Below are 21,286 nucleotides of genomic sequence, written 5' to 3' on the forward strand. Positions count from 1 at the left end.
GAGGGAGAGAAGTGGTGTTTAGGTTGTGAGAAAATGAAGGAGTGAAGAAGGGTTTATATAGGAGAGGAGGGGCTTATGGTTCGGTCATGTATGGGTGGGTTTGGGAGGGAAAGTGGTTTGAATTTGAAGGGTGAGGTAGGTGGGGTTCTATGAAGGATGGATGTGAGTGGTGAAGAGAAAGATGGGATTTGATAGGTGAAGGTTTTTTGGGGAAGAGGTGTTGAGGTGATTGGTGAATGGGTGAAAAAGAGAGAGAGTGGTGGGGTTGGTGGGGATCCTGTGGGGTCCACAGATCCTGAGGTGTCAAGGAAAAGTCATCCCTGCACCAAATGGCATGCAAAAATGCGTTTTGAGCCAATTCTGGCGTTAAACGCCGGGCTGGTGCCCATTTCTGGCGTTTAACGCCAGGTTCTTGCCCCTTCCTGGCGTTTAACGCCAGTCTGGTGCCCCTTTCTGGCGTTAAACGCCCAGAATAGTGCCAGACTGGGCGTTAAATGCCCACCTGCTAGCCTTACTGGCGTTTAAACGCCAGTAGGTTCTTCCTCCAGGGTGTGCTATTTTTCTTCCTGTTTTTCATTCTGTTTTTGCTTTTTTAATTGATTTTGTGACTTCTCATGATCATCAACCTACAAAAAACATAAAATAACAAAGAAAAATAGATAAAATATGACATTGGGTTGCCTCCCAACAAGCGCTTCTTTAATGTCAGTAGCTTGACAGAGGGCTCTCATGGAGCCTCACAAATGCTCAGAGCAATGTTGGAACCTCCCAACACCAAACTTAGAGTTTGAATGTGGGGGTTCAACACCAAACTTAGAGTTTGGTTGTGGCCTCCCAACACCAAACTTAGAGTTTGACTGTGGGGGCTCTGTTTGACTCTGATTTGAGAGAAGCTCTTCATGCTTCTTCTCCATGGTGACAGAGGGATATCCTTGAGCCTTAAACACAAAGGATTCTTCATTCACTTGAATGATCAGTTCACCTCCATCAACATCAATCACAGCCTTTGCTGTGGCTAGGAAGGGTCTGCCAAGGATGATAGATTCATCCATGCACTTCCCAATCTCTAGGACTATAAAATCAGCAGGGATGTAATGGTCTTCAATCTTCACCAAAACATCCTCTACAAGTCCATAAGCTTGTTTCTTTGAATTGTCTGCCATCTCTAGTGAGATTCTTGCAGCTTGCACCTCAGAGATCCCTAGCTTCTCCATTACAGAGAGAGGCATGAGGTTTACACTTGACCCTAAGTCACACAGAGCCTTTTTGAAGGTCATGGTGCCTATGGTACAAGGTAGTGAAAACTTCCCAGGGTCTTGTCTCTTTTGAGGTAATTTCTACCTAGACAAGTTATCCAGTTCTTTGGTGAGCAAAGGAGGTTCATCCTCCCAAGTCTCATTTCCAAATAACTTGTCATTTAGCTTCATGATTACTCCAAGGTATTTAGCAACTTGCTCTTCAGTGACATACTCATCCTCTTCAGAGGAGGAATACTCATCAGAGCTCATGAAAGGCAGAAGTAAGTCCAATGGAATCTCTATGGTCTCATTTTGAGCCTCAGATTCCCATGGTTCCTCATTAGGGAACTCATTGGAGGTCAGTGCACGCCCATTGAGGTCTTCCTCAGTGGCGTTCACTTCCTCTCCCTCCTCTCCAAATTCGGCCATGTTGATGGCCTTGCACTCTCCTCTTGGATTTTCTTCTGTATTGCTTGGGAGAGTACTTGGAGGGAGTTCAGTAACTTTCTTGCTCAGCTGTCCCACTTGTGCCTCCAAATTCCTAATGGAGGACCTTGTTTCAGTCATGAAACTTTGAGTGGTTTTGATTAGATCAGAGACCATGGTTGCTAAGTCAGAGGGGTTCTGCTTAGAATTCTCTGTCTGTTGCTGAGAAGATGATGGAAAAGGCTTGCCATTGCTAAACCTGTTTCTTCCACCATTATTGTTGTTGAAACCTTGTTGAGGTCTCTGTTGATCCTTCCATGAGAAATTTGGGTGATTTCTCCATGAAGAATTATAGGTGTTTCCATAGGGTTCTCCCAGGTAATTCACCTCTTCCATTGAAGGGTTCTCAGGATCATAAGCTTCTTCTTCAGATGAAGCATCCTTAGTACTGCTTGGTGCATTTTGCATTCCAGACAGACTTTGAGAAATCAAATTGGCTTGTTGAGTCAATATCTTGTTCTGAGCCAGAATGGCATTCAGAGTATCAATCTCAAGAACTCCTTTCTTCTGACTTGTCCCATTGTTCACAGGATTCCTTTCAGAAGTGTACATGAATTGGTTATTTGCAACCATTTCAATTAGCTCTTGAGCTTCTGTAGGCGTCTTCTTCAGATGAAGAGATCCTCCAGCAGAGCTATCCAAAGACATCTTGGATAGTTCAGAGAGACCATCATAGAAAATACCTATGATGATCCATTCAGAAAGCATATCAGAGGGACACTTTCTGATCAATTGTTTGTATCTTTCCCAAGCTTCATAGAGGGATTCTCCATCCTTCTGTCTGAAGGTTTGGACTTCCACTCTAAGCTTACTCAATTTTTGAGGTGGAAAGAACTTTGCCAAGAAGGCATTGACTAGCTTTTCCCAAGAGTCCAGGCTTTCTTTAGGTTGAGAGTCCAACCATGTTCTAGCTCTGTCTCTTACAGCAAAAGGGAATAGCATAAGTCTGTAGACCTCAGGGTCAACCCCATTAGTCTTGACAGTGTCACAGATTTGCAAGAATTCAGCTAAAAACTGATGAGGATCTTCCAATGGAAGTCCATGGAACTTGCAATTCTGTTGCATTAGAGAAACTAATTGAGGCTTAAGCTCAAAGTTGTTTGCTCCAATGGCAGGGATAGAGATGCTTCTCCCATAGAAGTCGGGAGTAGGTGCAGTAAAGTCACCCAGCACCTTCCTTGCATTGTTGGCGTTGTTGTTGTTTTCGGCTGCCATAGGTTCTTCTTCTTTGAAGATTTCTGTTAGGTCCTCTATAGAGAATTGTGCTTTAGCTTCTCTTAGATTTCGCTTCAAGGTCCTTTCAGGTTCAGGGTCAGCTTCAACAAGAATGCCTTTGTCTTTGTTCCTGCTCATATGAAAGAGAAGAGAACAAGAAAATATGGAATCCTCTATGTCACAGTATAGAGATTCCTTGAGGTGTCAGAGGAACAGAAAATTAGAAGGAAGAAGTAGAGAATTCGAACTTAGTGGGGTATAGTTCGAATTGTGCATTGAGGAAGAGTGGTACTCCATAAATAGAAGGATGTGAGAAGAGAGGAAGAACTTTCGAAAATTAAATTAAAAAGATTTAAAAAAAAAAACATTTTGAAAAACTTTTAATTGATTTTCGAAAACCAAGAGTGGGAAAGAAATCAAGTAATTTTTGAAAAAGATTTTGAAATTAGAAATTAAAAAGATATGATTGAAAAGTATTTTGAAAAAGATGTGATTAAAAAGATATGATTGAAAAGTTATGCTTCTTTTTTTTTAAAAGGTGTGATTGAGAAGATATGATTTGAAAAACATTTTAAAAAGATTTGATTTTAAAAAATAATGACTTGCCTAACAAGAAAAGATATGATTCAAACATTAAACCTTTCTCAACAGAAAAGGCAACATACTTGATTTGTTCAATCAAATCATTAATTGTTAGCAAGTATCTTTGAAAAAGGAAAGAAATTGATTTTGAAAAAGATTTGATTGACAAAAAAAACTTGAAAACTTAAAAAAAAAATTGATTTGAAAGCAAAATCCTCCCCCTTGTGCCATCCTGGCGTTAAACGCCCAGAATGGTGCACATTCTGGCGTTTAACGCCCAGTGCACTACCTTTTTGGGCGTTAAACGCCCAACCAGGCACCCTGGCTAGCGTTTAAATGCCAGTCTGTCCTTCTTCACTGGGCGTTTTGAACGCCCAGCTTTTTCTGTGTAATTCCTCTGCTGCATGTTTTGAATCTTCAGTTCCCTGTACTATTGACTTGAAAATAGAACCAAGATCAAATAAACAATGCATGCAAGACACCAAACTTAAAATTAGACACTAGACTCAAACAAGAAACATAAAATATTTTTGGTTTTTATGATTTTGAAAATTTTTTTGGATTTTTCGAAAATTATATGAAAATAGAAAATAAAGGTTTCAGAATTCTTAATTTGGATTCCAGGAATCATTGCAATGCTAGTCTAAGACTCCGGTCCAGGAATTAGACATGGCTTCACAGCCAGCCAAGCTTTCAAAGAAAGCTTCGGTCCAAAACACTAGACATGGCCAATGGCCAGCCAAGCCTTAGCAGATCATTGCTCCAACAGCAAGATTGATAGAAATCAATAAGCTCTTGTGATGATAAGTTGAAACCTCGGTCCAATAAGATTAGACATGGCTTCTCAGCCAGCCAGATTTCAACAGATCATCATGAAACTCTAGAACTCATTCTTAAGAACTCTGAAAAAAATACCTAATCTAAGCAACAAGATGAACCGTCAGTTGTCCATACACAAAACAATCCCCGGCAACGGCGCCAAAAACTTGGTGCACGAAATTGTGATCATCAATGGCGCCATCAACATGGTACTCTCATTGCAATCTCAACTCTTCATCACAACTCCGCACAACTAACCAGCAAGTACACTGGGTCGTCCAAGTAATAAACCTTACGCGAGTAAGGGTCGATCCAACGGAGATTGCTGGTATGAAGCAAGCTATGGTCATCTTGTAAATCTTAGTCAGACAAACTCAAATGGATATGGTGATATACGAATAAAACATAGAGATAAAGATAGAGATACTTATGTAATTCATTGGTGGGAATTTCAGATAAGCGCATGAAGATGCTGTGTCCCTTCCGTCTCTCTGCTTTCCTACTGTCTTCATCCAATCCTTCTTCCTCCTTTCCATGGCAAGCTTATGCAAGGGTTTCACCGTTGTCAGTGGCTACCTCCCATCCTCTCAGTGGAAATGTTCAACGCACCCTGTCACGGCACGGCTATCCATCTGTCGGTTCTCGATCAGGCCGGAATAGAATCCATTGATTCTTTTGCGTCTGTCACTAACGCCCCGCCTTCAGGAGTTTGAAGCACGTCACAGTCATTCAATCATTGAATCCTACTCAGAATACCACAGACAAGGTTAGACCTTCCGGATTCTCTTGAATGCCGCCATCAGTTCTTGCCTATACCACGAAGACTCTGATCTCACGGAATGGCTGGCTCGTTTGTCAGGTGAGCGCTCGTTTGTCAGGCGATCAACCATGCATCGTGTTATCAGGAATCCAAGAGATAAACATTAGAGCCTCGTTTGCTTGTAGAACAGAAGTGGTTGTCAGTCACTTTGTTCATAGGTGAGAATGATGATGAGTGTCACATAATCATCACATTCATCATGTTCTTGGGTGAAATTGAATATCTTAGAACAAGAACAAGCGGAATTGAATAGAAGAACAATAGTAATTGCATTAAGACTCGAGGTACAGCAGAGCTCCACACCTTAATCTATGGTGTGTAGAAACTCCACCGTTGAAAATACATAAGAACAAGGTCTAGGCATGGCCGAATGGCCAGCCTCCCAAAGAGGGTTCAATCATAAAAACATTATCAAAAGATTCTAAGATTGAAAGATGAAAATACAATAGCAAAAGGTCCTATATATAGAGAACTAGTAGCCTAGGGTGTACAGAGATGAGTAAATGACATAAAAATCCACTTCCGGGCCCACTTGGTGTGTGATTGGGCTGAGCAATGAAGCATTTTCGTGTAGAGACTCTTCTTGGAGTTAAACGCCAGCTTTTATGCCAGTTTGGGCGTTTAACTCCCATTTAGGTGCCAGTTCCGGCATTTAACGCTGGGAAATCTGAAGGTGACTTTGAACGCCGGTTTGGGCCATCAAATCTTGGGAAAAGTATGAACTATCATATATTGCTGGAAAGCCCAGGATGTCTACTTTCCAAAGCCGTTGAGAGCGCGCCAATTGGGCTTCTGTAGCTCCAGAAAATCCACTTTGAATGCAGGGAGGTCAGAATCCAACAACATCTGCAGTCCTTTTCAGTCTCTGGATCAGATTTTTGCTCAGGTCCCTCAATTTCAGCCAGAAAATACCTGAAATCACAGAAAAACACACAAACTCATAGTAAAGTCCAGAAAAGTGAATTTTAACTAAAAAATAATAAAAATATACTACAAACTCAACTCAAACTACTAAAAACATACTAAAAACAATGCCAAAAAGCGTACAAATTATCCGCTCATCAACTACCTAGAGCAGAATCCTCTTTACAGAACGATCATCAACGAACTACGGAAGGGTACTTTTGCTTCCATCTAAGGGGAAAGGGAGAGAGAAAGGGTAAGAACTGGGGAGTTCTTAGTAGGGTCGGGGTTATTAGTTAAGTTCATTAATTATGCGTTGTTTAGCAGATAAATAGCAGAATACCGAGAAGTAGAAAACAGAAGAAACAAATAAATAGAGAAAATAGAGAAAACAGAAAGCAAAACACAAACAAAAGAATACAAGAAAACAAAACACAAACACAGAGAATAGAATGAAAATAATGAAAGCATACATTCAAACAACAATCATAACAGAGGAAATGTGCAACCAAGTATGATGCATGTCTGTCCTATGCAGGCCATGAGCTCATGTGTCGGTTGGCTGCCCGCAATCCCGACATTTATCCGGTCACGAGTAATTCCGATTTCCCGAATAGGATTTTACGTTCCTAAATAAATGTGCATATAATAATAGCTGCTCATTGGAGACAAGCTCTGCTTACTGTAGGAAAATATATATATACTGTGCTCTGTTCTTCTCTAGGGAAGCGAAAAATAGCTGTAGGTAACTAGTTTCCCTACAGAAACTCTGGGTTGCGTCAAGCAACTAATATATATATATATATATATATATATATATATATATATATATATATAATTATAGCTCTGGGTTGCATTAAAAAACTAACATATATATTAATATAGCTTTGGTTACTCTTTTCTCTGTATCTCTTTACTCTGCTCTGGTTAATCTGTTCTCTATATCTCTTTACTTTTCTCTGATTACTGTTCCTCTGTATCCATATTTACTCTTTTTCTCTTTATCTCTTTACTTTACTCTTGTTACTCTGTTCTCCGTGTTTCTTTACTCTGCTCTTATTTCTCTGCTTAACGTATGTATTTAAAGCTTATGTAAATTTCGGTATGAATAGTTAGCCTGTCCTAAGTATAGGTTCATTAAGTCTATACTGAAACAGTTTTACTTTTCAGATTATACCAAACCCTCGCAACTCAAGGACTTACTATGTTGCCCTAGTTCGTTCACTAATCTCTGTTTGATTCTGTCATTAAAACTTTACAGACTTTTTCTTCGATTTTTATCTTTTCTTCAACTTTTTATCTTTCTTTTATCTTTGTCTCACTATCATGTTATTACCACTCCCTAGGGGTTTTATGAAGGTAATTAGGAGCATTTTGCACTTAAAGTTGTCTTTCTAAAGCTTTTATAGAAAACTGCCTTTTTCGTATTATTTTATTATTTTTATTAAAATATTATTTTTAATTAAATATAATTATTTAATATTTTATTATTATTTATTATTTTATTATTAAATTTTCAAAAATTACCTTATCTTTTCCTTTAACCTTTAAAAATTCAATTTTTACCACCCGTAACTTTTAATATTTCTACTTTAACCACTCTAACTTTCAGAAATTACCAAATAACCCCTTAAACACCAAAATTTTTACTTCCTTGCCCTTTTAAGGATCTAAAGCCTGTTCTTCATGTTCTTCATAAATTCTTCAGATTCTTTCTCTGTTTTTACCCATTTTTCAGTCTTTTCAACAACCGATTTTTACTATAATTCATAATAAATTCCCAGCCACTAAAATCCCATCTTTTCTACATGTTTTAAACATAAATTGAACCCCAATTTAAGCTCTAGGGTTCGCTTTTCCAGCAGCCACAAGAACACACATTCATAGCTTGAATTTCATCAAATTTCATCAAATTTTTACCAAAATTTCAACAAGAATTACTCATACAAACAATCAATTTCAAGCACAGCCAAACCATATCATAATCACACAACTCAAACACAATCAATCAAGATTAAATTCGTCAAACCCTACCTTGATTTGCTGCTCCAAATCCGGTTACTCTTTGAAGTGTTCTTAAAGCACTTTTTCCTCCTAAATCACATCAAGAACAACTTTAAATCCACAAGCCCTCAACTGACCAAATCTTTCTCAGCACGTTAGGAAGGGATATCTCACCTTAGACTTGCTGGAAATTAACATTTCTTGGTCCTCAAGTCAAGTTAAGCATGATTCCTAAGGAAGAACATCAAGAAAACACATGTTTAAGCATGTTTCCTTGAAAACCAAATTGAAAGGGGAAAGGAACAGCCATCGCACCTTATTTCCAGCCTTGATAAGTTACATGGTTATGTAGAGGAAGAAGAGAGGATCATTTTGGTGAAATCGGAATTTTGATTTGAGTTTTAGTTCAGAAGAAATCAAGCTTTGAAGATTAAGTGTTCATGAAAGTTTCTCTATTTTCTCTCTTGTTATTTTCGGCCAAAGGGAGTAAATGACCAGCCTTGGAGTGTCTTGGGGGTGTAGGGTGAGTTGTGATTGGTTGGCTTGGAGGTGGATTAAAATAATATTAAAATATCTCAGGTGTATAACTATTAAAACTAGATGTATCGGAACACTTGCAAAAACATCTCTAAAAATTATTTTCTGAGTTACTAGCATAAATGACACTAGTAACATATTTATTGTGAGAATAAAACATGTATAATGAGGTCTTAGCATTGCTAAAGTCATCAGAGAGTGCTGGTGCTAAGCTACACCAGTAAACTGTGAACCCGGTTAAACTGATTTTCTGTTTTTAACTAAAACTAACCAGGTAACCTTATAATATCATTCAAACATATTACAATACTAATATAATGATAATATTACCCTATTATCTCTCTTCTCTCATGAATCAATTCCGGTTCGTCAAACTGAGACTATTTACGAAAAACCGGATCAAAACTCCTGACCGATACGGTTCAAAAACTGTTTTTTGTGACTGCATTATCGAGCTTGCCTCGGAAAAGGTTCTAACTTAAAGATGGCATAATGACAATGAGGATTGAGATACTTGATGATATATGAGAGCTTCTCCCCTTATTGATCCTCTGGAGTTCTCCGTACTTTCAGAAAAGATCTCGCGTACTCGAAAACCAGGTTTGTTACAAGTTAGTTTTGTTTTGATGGTTGTTCGTTAATTTTAGTAAAATAATGTGTTTTTGGGAGTTTTATTATGTTTTGGGACTTGATAACCTGTTTTGGATGTCATAGTTGATGCCTTAGAGGAAAAATTTTAGTTGCAGGAACAGAGTCCTGTGCGTACGCACAGCCTTGTGCGCGTGCACAGTTCCCCCTGTTTTTCGGTCTCTATGCGTACACACAGCACCGTGCGCACGCACACCCCTAAACAGCCCCTCTGTTCACAGCACACGCATGGCTTGTGCGTGTGTACATCCCTTCCTTTCTTTCTGTGCGTCCGCACACCTTGCGTGCATACGCACACGCCACCATTTATGTTAAAAAAAAAACCTCTTGTGCGTGCGCATAGCTCAAAGCGCACGCACAGCTTTGGACACCCCTTCTGGTCGTAGCGCATGCATCCCTTGTGCGTGGGAACAACCCCTTTTTGCCTCTCCTGTTTGTGTGCACAACCTTTGTGCGTCTGCACAGGCCGCGACACCCCTTCTGCTCGCAGCGCCCCCACGCTGCTGTGCGAACGCATACTTTTCCTTCTTCCTTGTGTGCGTCTGCACACTACCCTGTGTGTATGCACAGGTCAGTTTTTGACGTTAATTCGAAAAGGGGACTCGCGCTTCAGTTTTCCCAATCACTAATCCTTTCTTCTTTTCCTCCTTCTCTGAACCTAACCCCTAACCATTCAACCCTATCACCACCAACCACCACCTCCGTCGACGTTACACCGCCGACCACCACCCCGCCGTCGCCGAACCGCCCTCTCTCTCACCATTTCCTCTCCTTCTCCATTTCTTCTCCAATTCTCCCCTGTTTCTACGCAACCCCTACCCACGCCCAGTCTCTGTTCACACCACCTACTTCGGCGAGAACCAACAGTGGTGAGCTTATGTGCTGCCGCGAACCCTCCATCTCGCCGACACTCTTTTTCTTCCCTCTTCTCCTCTGCATCACAGGTTCCATTTCCTTCTCTGTAACCTACTTCTCCCTTGTCCCTGTTTCTATATTTCTTTGTTTTAACTGCTTTTAATTTCTATTTTAGCTATTAGGTGTAATTAGTTTAGTTGACTTGTGTTTTCTGGATTGAATGCTTCAATGTTGGCTGATTATGTTGAATTTTCTGGACTGCTTTACTGCTACTTTGTACTGTGAATGCTGCTTTTAGGTTCCGCAGATAATATGCTTGACAAATCGCCTGAATGATTTTTTTTATTTAATTCTCTTATCTGATCAACATGTGCTCTGAATTTTGTTTTCATTCGGCAGTTTAATTTATATTTGTGCAGTTTCCTATTAATGTTGATGATGCTTGAGCTTGGATTATGGCTATATACCTTGTGCAATTTCTGCTTGAACATCAAACCGAACTTGAAATTTACAGCTGTAATTATTTCGTTTGATGTTAACTTTTGCTGTTCATATCATACTTTAGTTGACAATTTGTTAGTTATGCACTTGGTTGCTGATTTTGCTTAAAAGACCAAACTGAAGTGACTCTACAGCTGTGACCATCTTGTTTGGTACATTAAAAGTGAATAACCTGATTTTGTGTAGTGAATTGATGTTGTTGCCTATTCATGAAGTTTCTGAACATAGATAATCACATGCATAGCCACTTATTTTTTTGCAAGTTTTTGAGCAATTCGAATTGAACTCTTTCAGCTTATTGCTTTCTGAACAAGGGCTGTATGCGTTTGATTATCTTTCACCTCTCAACATGAATAAGTGCATACTCCCACTGTTGCATTGATTATTGCCTTTTATGCCAATTTTTGTTAAGTCTTCCAACTTCAATTGCAAAACTGCAATAATCAATTTCTCTCAAGTCAATTCACTTCCATTGTACACCTAAGTCGTATGTATGCTTTAATTGTTGTTCATTCCTTCATTTGTTACTTAAGTTGCATGACTATGGGAAAAATACATTCTTCTTGAGCATTTAACTATTTATAACTATTTTCCCTTAATTGAATGTTTGTAGATCTTATTGGCTCTAACTTACATTGTTTGACTATTTCCTCTTTGTTTCTGTGATTTCTATCTGCTTCTCCTGAGTTGTATTCAGTTTTTGTCTTTTTCAGGATGCCTCGCAAAGGAAAGAAAAAATCCAACCCTTTGGCTCGTCCTCCTCCTGCACCTCCGAGAACTCAATCTGACACGTTCATTGATGCAGATGTCCAAGAACAGTATAAGAAAATAGAATCAAAAGCCTTTCACTATGAGAGGAAGTTGAACTTACCGGAGAAATATGCAGATCTAATACAAGACAGACTAAATTTTTACCATTGGAAATTCGTAGAATTCGACCCGGTGGAAATAAATGAACATCAGGTCAAAAAATTCTACGGAAATCTCCTAAAGAGGGACGCTCCAACTATTTTTCTGAGAGGTGTCACACTGGACACCTCTGATCATGCTTTAGAGGCCCTCTTAGATATTCCGCATATTCCTCCAGCTCGTAACGCTTACCCTCAGATAGTGAAGGAATTGACATCAGGCAAGCTGTCATTGGATATCGTTCTGAAAAAAATTGGAACACCTGATGCCAAATGGGAGTATAGCAGAGGAGACAATGCGGTCCTATAGAGCATTGCGTGCACTGACCTAAATCCTGAGGCGAGGATCTGGCAATAGATCATTACCGATAATATCCTCCCGAGCACGCATGCTACTCACATTCGCGTTCGTGTGGCAGTTTTGCTTTGGGCTATTCTGGAGGGTAAGAGGAGCTCTGTTCTTCCCCTTATTCGAGACTCGATGTGGAAGGTGACTCAACAACAAAAATACAACATTTCCTTCCCATCGATGATCACCAGATTAGCAAGCAGCCATTCCTCCCATACGGCGACTATGAGGGACCACCATAGAACAAGAGGAAGACGACTGAGCCCCCATCAGCAGCAGAGCCCTCAGCACCTCCCGCACCTCCAGTACCTACACCCCGACCTCAGATGTCTTATGAGTAGGGTCGGGGGATCATTCAGATCCTTGGTGTGCGAAATTGTGATCACTACTTTTCACAACTCAAATAATCCCTAGTAATGGCCCCAAAGACTTGGTGCTCAATACCATGGCATAAACACAACTTTGCACAACTAACCAGCAAGTGCACTGGGTCGTCCAAGTAATAAACTTTACGCGAGTAAGGGTCGATCCCACGGAGATTGTTGGTATGAAGCAAGCTATGGTCACCTTGTAAATCTTAGTCAGGCCGACTCAAATGGGTATGGGTGATGTACGAATAAAACATAAAGATAAAGATAGAGGTACTTATGTATATCATTGGTGAGAGCTTTAGATAAGCGTATGAAGATGCTTTCCCTTCCGTCTCTCTGCTTTCCTACTGTCTTCATCCAATCCTTCTTACTCCTTTCCATGGCAAGCTTATGCAAGGGTTTCACCGTTGTCAGTGGCTACCTCCCATCCTCTCAGTGGAAATGTTCAACGCACCCTGTCACGGCACGGCTATCCATCTGTCGGTTCTCGATCAGGCCGGAATAGAATCCATTGATTCTTTTGCGTCTGTCACTAACGCCCCGCCTTCAGGAGTTTGAAGCACGTCACAGTCATTCAGTCATTGAATCCTACTCAGAATACCACAGACAAGGTTAGACCTTCCGGATTCTCTTGAATGCCGCCATCAGTTCTTGCCTATACCACGAAGACTCTGATCTCACGGAATGGCTGGCTCGTTTGTCAGGCGAGCGCTCGGTTGTCAGGTGATGAGCGGATATTTTATACGCTTTTTGGGGGTAATTTCATGTAGATTTTAGCATGTTTCAATTAGTTTTTAGTTAAATATTATTAGTTTTTAGGCAAAAATCATATTTCTGGACTTTACTATGAGTGTGTGTATTTTTCTGTGATTTCAGGTATTTTCTGACTGAAATTGAGGGAGCTGAGCAAAAATCTGACTTAGGCTGAAAAAGGACTGCTGATGCTGTTGGATCCTGACCTCCCTGCACTTGAAATGGATTTTCTGGAGCTACAGGAGTCCAATTGGCGCGCTCTCAACGGCGTTGGAAAGTAGACATCCAGGGCTTTCCAGCAATATATAATAGTCCATACTTTGCGCAAGGATAGACGACGTAACTTGGCGTTGAACGCCAAGTACATGCTGCTGTCTGGAGTTAAACGCCAGAAAAACGTCATGATCCGGAGTTGAACGCCCAAAACACGTCATAACCTGGAGTTTAACGCCAGGAAAGGCCTCTACTCGTGGATAGCTTTAGTTTCAGCCCCAGTACACACCAAGTGGGCCCCAGAAGTGGATTTCTACACCAATTATCTTAGTTTATTCATTTTCTGTGAACCTAGGTTACTAGTTTACTATTTAAACAACTTTTACAGACATTTCTTGTACCTCATGACATTTTCAAATCTGAATTACATACTTTGTGACGGCATGAGTCTCTAAACTCCATTGTTGGGGGTGAGGAGCTCTGCAGCGTCTCGATGATTTAATACAATTCCTTTGTTTTCCATTCAAACACGCTTGTTCTTATCTAAGATGTTTATTCGCGCTTAATTGTGAAGAAGGTGATGATCCGTGACACTCATCACCTTCCTCAATCCATGAACGTGTGCCTGACAACCACCTCCGTTCTACATCAGACTGAATGAATATCTCTTAGATTCCCCAACAGAATCTTCGTGGTATAAGCTAGATAGATGGCGGCATTCATGAGAATCCGAAAAGTCTAAACCTTGTCTGTGATATTCCGAGTAGGATTCCGGGATTGAATGACTGTGACGTGCTTCAAACTCCTGAGGGCTGGGCGTTAGTGACAGACGCAAAAGGATCAATGGATTCTATTCCAACCTGATTGAGAACCGACAGATGATTAGCCGTGCTGTGACAGAGCATAGGAACGTTTTCACTGAGAGGATGGGAGGTAGCCATTGACAACGGTTACACCCTATATAGAGCTTGCCATAGAATGGATTTTGCGTGTGAAGAAGGATTTCAAGGAAGAGATGAAGTCAAAGGACAAGGCATCTCCAAAACTCCAACATATTCCCCAGTCCTTTATAAACAAGTAACTCTATTGTTCTCATTTACCTTTCCAATCAAATCTAATTATTCCAACTTACAATTTTAAACATTTTGACATCCTAACTAGGATTAATAAAATAAACATTGATTGCTTCAAGCCAATAATCTCCGTGGGATCGACCCTTACTCACGTAAGGTATTACATGGACGACCCAGTGCACTTGCTGGTTAGTTGTGCGAATCACAAATTCGTGCACCAAGTTTTTGGCGCCGTTGCCGGGGATTATTGAGTTTGGACAATTGAAGGCATATTTTATTTCTTAGATTAGGAATAATTTATTTTTATTGTTATAGAGTCATTAAATCTTGATAGGATAGTTTCTTTTCAAAATTTTTTCAAATTTATTATTTTTCTTTTAATTAATTGTTAATTTTCGTGAGTTTAGTGTCTTATTCTAAGTTTGGTGTTAATTGCATATTTTATATTTTCTCTAAAATTTTCGTGTTAGTATTCTTGGTTCTTCCTTGATTTTTAAGTTGTTCTTGATAATTGGTTATACCCTTTGGAACCTTTTTTCAAAAATAATTTTCTTTGATTTAATCTTGTGCCAAACTTTAAGTTTGGTGTTTTCCTGTTAATCTTTTCATAATTTTCGAAAATTTCATTAAAGTTTTCTAAAAATTTTAAGTTTGGTGTTCTTCCTTTTTGTTCTTGGTGTTCTTGTGAATCTTCAAAGTGTTCTTGAGTTTTTCTTGTGTCTTGATCTTAAAATTTTTAAGTTTGGTGTTCCTTGGTGTTTTCCCTCCAAAAATTTTCGAAAATAAGGAGCATTAGATCTAAAAATTTTAAGTCTTGTGTCTTTGTGTGTTTTTCTCTTTCATCATAAAATTCAAAATTCAAAAATTTTGTTTTTCTAACTAATTTTGAACTACTTTTTTCGAAAATCTTTTATAAAAATTCAATTTTCAATTTCAAAATATTCCCACTTTCTTTATTTATTTCGTTTTTATTTTATTTTATAAAAATTAATTTTTATAAAATAAATAACATCAACATATATACCCTTTCTTTTAGTCCAACATGGAAGCACCTATGAATGAACAGTCTAAGAGGACTTTGGGGTCATATGCTAACCCCACTACTGCTTCATATGGGAGTAGTATTTGTATACCCTCCATTGGAGTTAGTAGCTTTGAGCTGAATCCTCAGCTCATTATCATGGTGCAGCAAAATTGTCAGTATTCTGGTCTTCCACATGAAGAACCTACAGAGTTTCTGGCACAATTTCTGCAAATTGCTGATACAGTACATGATAGGGAAGTAGATCAGGACATCTACAGATTATTACTGTTTCCATTTGCTGTAAAAGATCAAGCTAAGAGGTGGTTAAATAACCAGCCTAAGAACAGCATAAAAACATGGAAACAGCTGTCAGAAAAATTCCTGAATCACTATTTCCCACCCAAACGGATGACACAGCTAAGGCTAAACATCCAAGGCTTCAAAAAAGGAGATAAGGAATCCCTTTATGATGCCTGGGAGAGATACAGAGAGATGCTAAGAAAATGCCCCTCTGAAATGTTTTCAGAATGGGTGCAATTAGACATCTTCTATTATGGGCTTACAGAAAAAGCTCAGATTTCTCTAGACCACTCAGCTGGTGGATCTATACACATGAGAAAAACAATTGAAGAAGCTCAAGAGCTTATTGATACAGTTGCCAGAAATCAGCATCTGTACCTAAGCAGTGAATCCTCTATGAAAGAAGAAGCTAAAATAGTAACTGCAGAACTCAGTCCAGTGGATCAGGCTAATGAATTCAATAAGCAATTAGATTTTCTAACTCAGCAGCTAGCTGAATTCAAGGAAATATTACAGGAAACAAGAATGGCTAACAGGAACATGGAAGTACAATTAAAGCAGACAGAAAAGCAATTGTCAAAACAAATAACAGAAGAATGCCAAGCAGTTCAATTAAGAAGTGGGAAAACATTAAATACCTCACTTCAAAGTAGCAGGAAACCAAGAAATGAACAGGTGGATACTCAAAATCCCTCTGAGGACAATCAGAGCCCAGAGAGGAATAATGCTGGCGCTGAACGCCCAGCCCATACTCATTCCTGGCGTTCAACGCCAGAAACAAGCATGGATCTGGCGTTGAACGCCCAAAGGGAACATGGTTCTGGCGTTCAAACGCTAGTAACAAACAAGGAGATGGCGTCTAACGCCACTCCAGCTCCCACCTCTGGCATTCAAATGCCAGTGGGGGATCAGTCACCTACGAGTGCTGATGATAACCCTTCTAAAAAGGCTTCCCAACCCACTTCTGTAGGTAATAAACCTGCAGCAACTAAGGTTGAGGAATACAAAGCCAAAATGCCTTATCCTCAAAAACTCCGCCAAGCGGAACAGGATAAGCAATTTGCCCGCTTTGCAGACTATCTCAGGACTCTTGAAATAAAGATTCCGTTTGCAGAAGCACTTGAGCAAATACCTTCTTATGCTAAGTTCATGAAGGAAATTTTAAGTCATAAGAAGGATTGGAGGGAAACTGAAAAAGTCTACCTCACTGAAGAATGCAGTGCAGTCATTCTGAAAAGCTTACCTGAGAAGCTTAAAGATCCTGGGAGCTTTATGATACCATGCATATTAGAAGGTAATTGTACCAAGAAAGCTTTATGTGATCTTGGGGCAAGTATCAACTTAATACCTGCATCTACTATCAGAAAGCTTGGTTTAACTGAAGAAATTAAACCAACCAGGATATGTCTTCAACTTGCTGATGGGTCCATTAAATACCCATCAGGCGTGATTGAAGACATGATTGTCAAGGTTGGGCCATTTGCCTTTCCTACTGACTTTGTGGTGCTGGAAATGGAGGAGCACAAGAGTGCAACTCTCATTCTAGGAAGACCTTTCCTAGCAACTGGCCGAACCCTCATTGACGTCCAAAAAGGGGAAGTGACCTTGAGAGTCAATGAGGAAGAGTTCAAGTTGAGTGTTGTCAAAGCAATGCAACATCCAGACATCCCAAATGACTGCATGAGTGTTGATATTATTGACTCTCTGGTAAGAGAGGTCAATATGGCTGAGAGTCTCGAATCAGAGCTAGAGGACATCTTTAAAGATGTTCAGCCTGATTTGGAGGAATCAGAGAAGATAATAGCACCTCTGAAAATCCCTCAGGAAGAGGAGAAACCTCCTAAACCCGAGCTCAAACCATTACCACCATCCCTGAAATATGCATTTCTGGGAGAAGGTGATACCTTTCCTGTAATTATAAGCTCTACCTTAGAGCCACAGGAAGAGGACGCACTAATTCAAGTGCTAAGGACACACAAGACAGCTCTTGGGTGGTCCATCAGTGATCTTAAGGGCATTAGCCCAGCCAGATGCATGCACAAGATCTTGCTGGAGGATGACGCCAAACCAGTGGTTCAACCACAAAGGCGGCTGAACCAGCAATGAAGGAAGTAGTGCAGAAAGAGGTCACTAAATTACTAGAGGCTGGGATTATTTATCCTATTTCTGACAGCCCCTGGGTGAGCCCTGTCCAAGTTGTCCCTAAGAAAGGTGGCATGACAGTGATTCATAATGAAAAAAATGAACTGGTTCCTACAAGAACAGTTACAGGGTGGCGTATGTGCATTGATTATAGAAGGCTCAATACAGCCACCAGAAAGGATCATTTTCCTTTACCATTCATAGACCAGATGCTAGAAAGACTAGCAGGTCATGAATACTACTGCTTCCTGGATGGATATTCAGGTTATAATCAAATTGCAGTAGATCCCCAGGATCAGGAGAAAACGGCATTCACATGCCCATCCGGAGTATTTGCATACAGAAGGATGCCATTTGGCCTGTGCAATGCACCTGCAACTTTTCAAAGGTGCATGCTCTCAATTTTCTCTGATATGGTGGAAAAATTCCTGGAAGTCTTCATGGATGACTTTTCAGTATTTGGAAACTCATTCAGCTCCTGCCTTAACCATTTAGCACTTGTTCTGAAAAGATGCCAAGAGACTAACCTGGTTTTAAACTGGGAAAAATGTCACTTTATGGTGACTGAAGGAATTGTCCTTGGGCACAAAATTTCGAACAAGGGAATAGAGGTGGATCAAGCTAAGGTAGAAGTAATTGAAAAATTACCACCACCTGCTAATGTTAAAGCAATCAGAAGCTTTCTGGGGCATGCAGGATTCTATAGGAGGTTTATAAAGGATTTTTCAAAAATTGCTAAACCTCTGAGCAACCTGCTAGCTGCTGACACGCCATTTATCTTTGATAAAGAGTGTCTGCAGGCATTTGAGACTCTGAAGGCTAAATTGGTTACAGCACTAATCATCTCTGCACCAGACTGGACATTACCATTCGAATTGATGTGTGATGCCAGTGACCATGCCATTGGTGCAGTATTGGGACAAAGGCATGACAAGCTTCTGCATGTCATTTACTATGCCAGCCGTGTTCTAAATGATGCCCAGAAGAATTACACAACCACAGAAAAAGAGCTACTTGCAGTGGTTTACGCCATTGACAAATTCAGATCTTATTTAGTAGGATCAAAAGTGATTGTGTACACTGATCATGCTGCTCTTAAATATCTACTCACAAAGCAGGATTCAAAACCCAGACTCATCAGATGGGTGTTGCTTCTGAGAGAGTTTGATATAGAAATAAGAGACAGAAAAGGGACAGAGAATCAAGTGGCAGATCACCTGTCCCGAATAGAACCAGTGGAAGGGGCGTCCCTCCCTCTCACTGAGATCTCTGAAACCTTTCCGGATGAGCAACTGTTTGCCATCCAGGAAGTGCCATAGTTTGCAGACATTGCAAACTACAAAGCAGTGAGATTCATACCCAAAGAGTACAGTAGGGTGCAATCCAAGAAATTAATCACAGATGCAAAGTACTATCTTTGGGATGAACCATATCTCTTCAAGAGATGTGCAGACGGAGTAATCCGTAGATGTGTGCCTAAAGAGGAAGCACAGAAGATCCTTTGGCATTGCCATGGATCACAGTATGGAGGACATTTTGGAAGTGAACGAACAGCCACAAGAGTCCTCCAAAGTGGCTTCTACTGGCCTACTCTCTATAAAGATTCCCGAGCATTTGTGCTTAATTGTGACAGTTGCCAAAGATCAGGCAACCTACCTCACAGTTACGCCATGCCTCAACAAGGAATCTTGGAGATTGAGTTGTTTGATGTATGGGGTATTGACTTCATGGGACCTTTCCCACCATCATACTCAAACACTTATATTCTGGTGGCAGTGGATTATGTATCCAAATGGGTGGAGGCTATTGCAACACCCACTAATGACACTAAAACAGTGTTGAAATTCCTCCAGAAACATATCTTCAGCAGATTTGGTATCCCTAGAGTGTTAATCAGTGATGGGGGCACTCATTTCTGTAATAAACAGCTTTACTCTGCTCTGGTGCGTTATGGAGTTAACCACAGGGTGGCTACTCCATATCACCCACAAACTAATGGGCAAGCTGAAGTCTCAAATAGAGAACTCAAAAGAATCCTGGAACGGACTGTAATTAACCGTAGAAAGGATTGGGCAAGAAGCCTGGATGATGCTCTGTGGGCATACAGAACAGCATTTAAGACCCCTATAGGGACCTCCCCATACCAGCTTGTGTATGGAAAGGCATGCCACTTGCCAGTGGAACTGGAACACAAGGCCTACTGGGCAACCAGATTCCTAAACCTTGATGCCAAGTTAGCTGGAGAAAAACGATTGCTCCAGTTAAATGAGCTAGAGGAATTTAGACTCAATGCTTTCGAAAATGCAAAGATTTACAAAGAGAAAGCAAAAAGATGGCATGATAAGAAATTGTCATCCAGAGTCTTTAAACCAGGACAGAAAGTTCTACTATTCAATTCTAGGCTCAAATTATTCCCTGGGAAATTAAAATCCCAGTGGAGAGGTCCATATGTAATTACAAACGTATCACCATATGGATACATAGAACTTCAAGATAGTGACTCTAACAAAAAGTTCATTGTTAATGGACAAAGAGTTAAACACTATCTTGAAGATAACTTCGAGCAAGAATGCTCAAGACTGAGACTTCATTAAAGATCAGTGACAGTCCAGCTAATGACATTAAAGAAGCGCTTGCTGGGAGGCAACCCAGCCATTTCCTAAGTTTATTTACTAATTAAATAAATTTTCTTTCTTTACAGGTTTAAGTTCAAGTATCTTCAAAAGGTGAAATAGCAAATGGTTGAAGTCACAGAGTTACAGGGAAATTTAGAAGTTCACTGGCGTGAAAAAGCAAGTAAGAAATACTTTGGGCATTAAACGCCCAAAAGAAGCTCCCACTGGGCGTTAAACGCCAGAAAGGAGCATCTTCTGGGCGTTAAACGCCAGAAAGATGCACCTTCTGGGCGTTTAACGCCAATCTGCTAGCATCCTGGGCGTTCAGAAAAACGCCCAGTAACGAAGGACTTTCTGGCGTTCAACGCCAGAAAGAAGCACCAGCTGGGCGTTGAACGCCCAGGAGAAGCAACATGTGCACCATGTGGGCGTTTAATGCCAGGATGATGGGAGGAGGTACAATTCGTTTTTCTTCATAATTTTTCAAAATTTTTATGTTTCAGTTCATGATTTCTTGCATAAACATATTTCAAATTATCACTTTCAATTCCAAAAGCTTTTATCCTAATTTCTAAAATCCAATGTTGCAAATATTTTAGATGTATCTTAACCCAAAAGAACAAATGGCTTTCCAATCCAATCCACATCTTTTCAAATTTGTTTTCAAAACTTGATTATATTTTTAAAAATCTTTTTCAAAAGTAAATTTCAAATTTATCTTTTAAAATTATTATTCATATCTTTCTCTTTTAAAAATTATATCTTTTTCTGATCATATATTTTAAAATCATATCTTCTATCTTATCTCTTTCTTATTTTTCGAAAATTCACCCAACCCCCCCTCCCTATATCTTGTATTCGGCGCCCTCCTCATCATCACCATTCCACATTGCTCTCCTCCTATCCCTCTTCTTTCTTCTCTTTTGCTTG

At 39.9% G+C, this 21,286-nt stretch overlaps 1 non-coding gene across 1 annotated transcript; it reads left to right on the top strand.

Moving 5' to 3' along the window:
* The first annotated feature begins 2,426 nt into the window (after nt 1-2,426).
* LOC130952119 (small nucleolar RNA R71) lies at nt 2,427-2,534 on the top strand. Its single transcript, XR_009074300.1, has one exon. It is a non-coding gene; the product is annotated as a small nucleolar RNA R71 (small nucleolar RNA).
* The last annotated feature ends 18,752 nt before the right edge of the window (nt 2,535-21,286 follow it).

The sequence above is a fragment of the Arachis stenosperma genome, chromosome 9, assembly GCF_014773155.1.
Source record: "Arachis stenosperma cultivar V10309 chromosome 9, arast.V10309.gnm1.PFL2, whole genome shotgun sequence".
NCBI classification, from domain to species: Eukaryota; Viridiplantae; Streptophyta; class Magnoliopsida; order Fabales; family Fabaceae; genus Arachis; species Arachis stenosperma.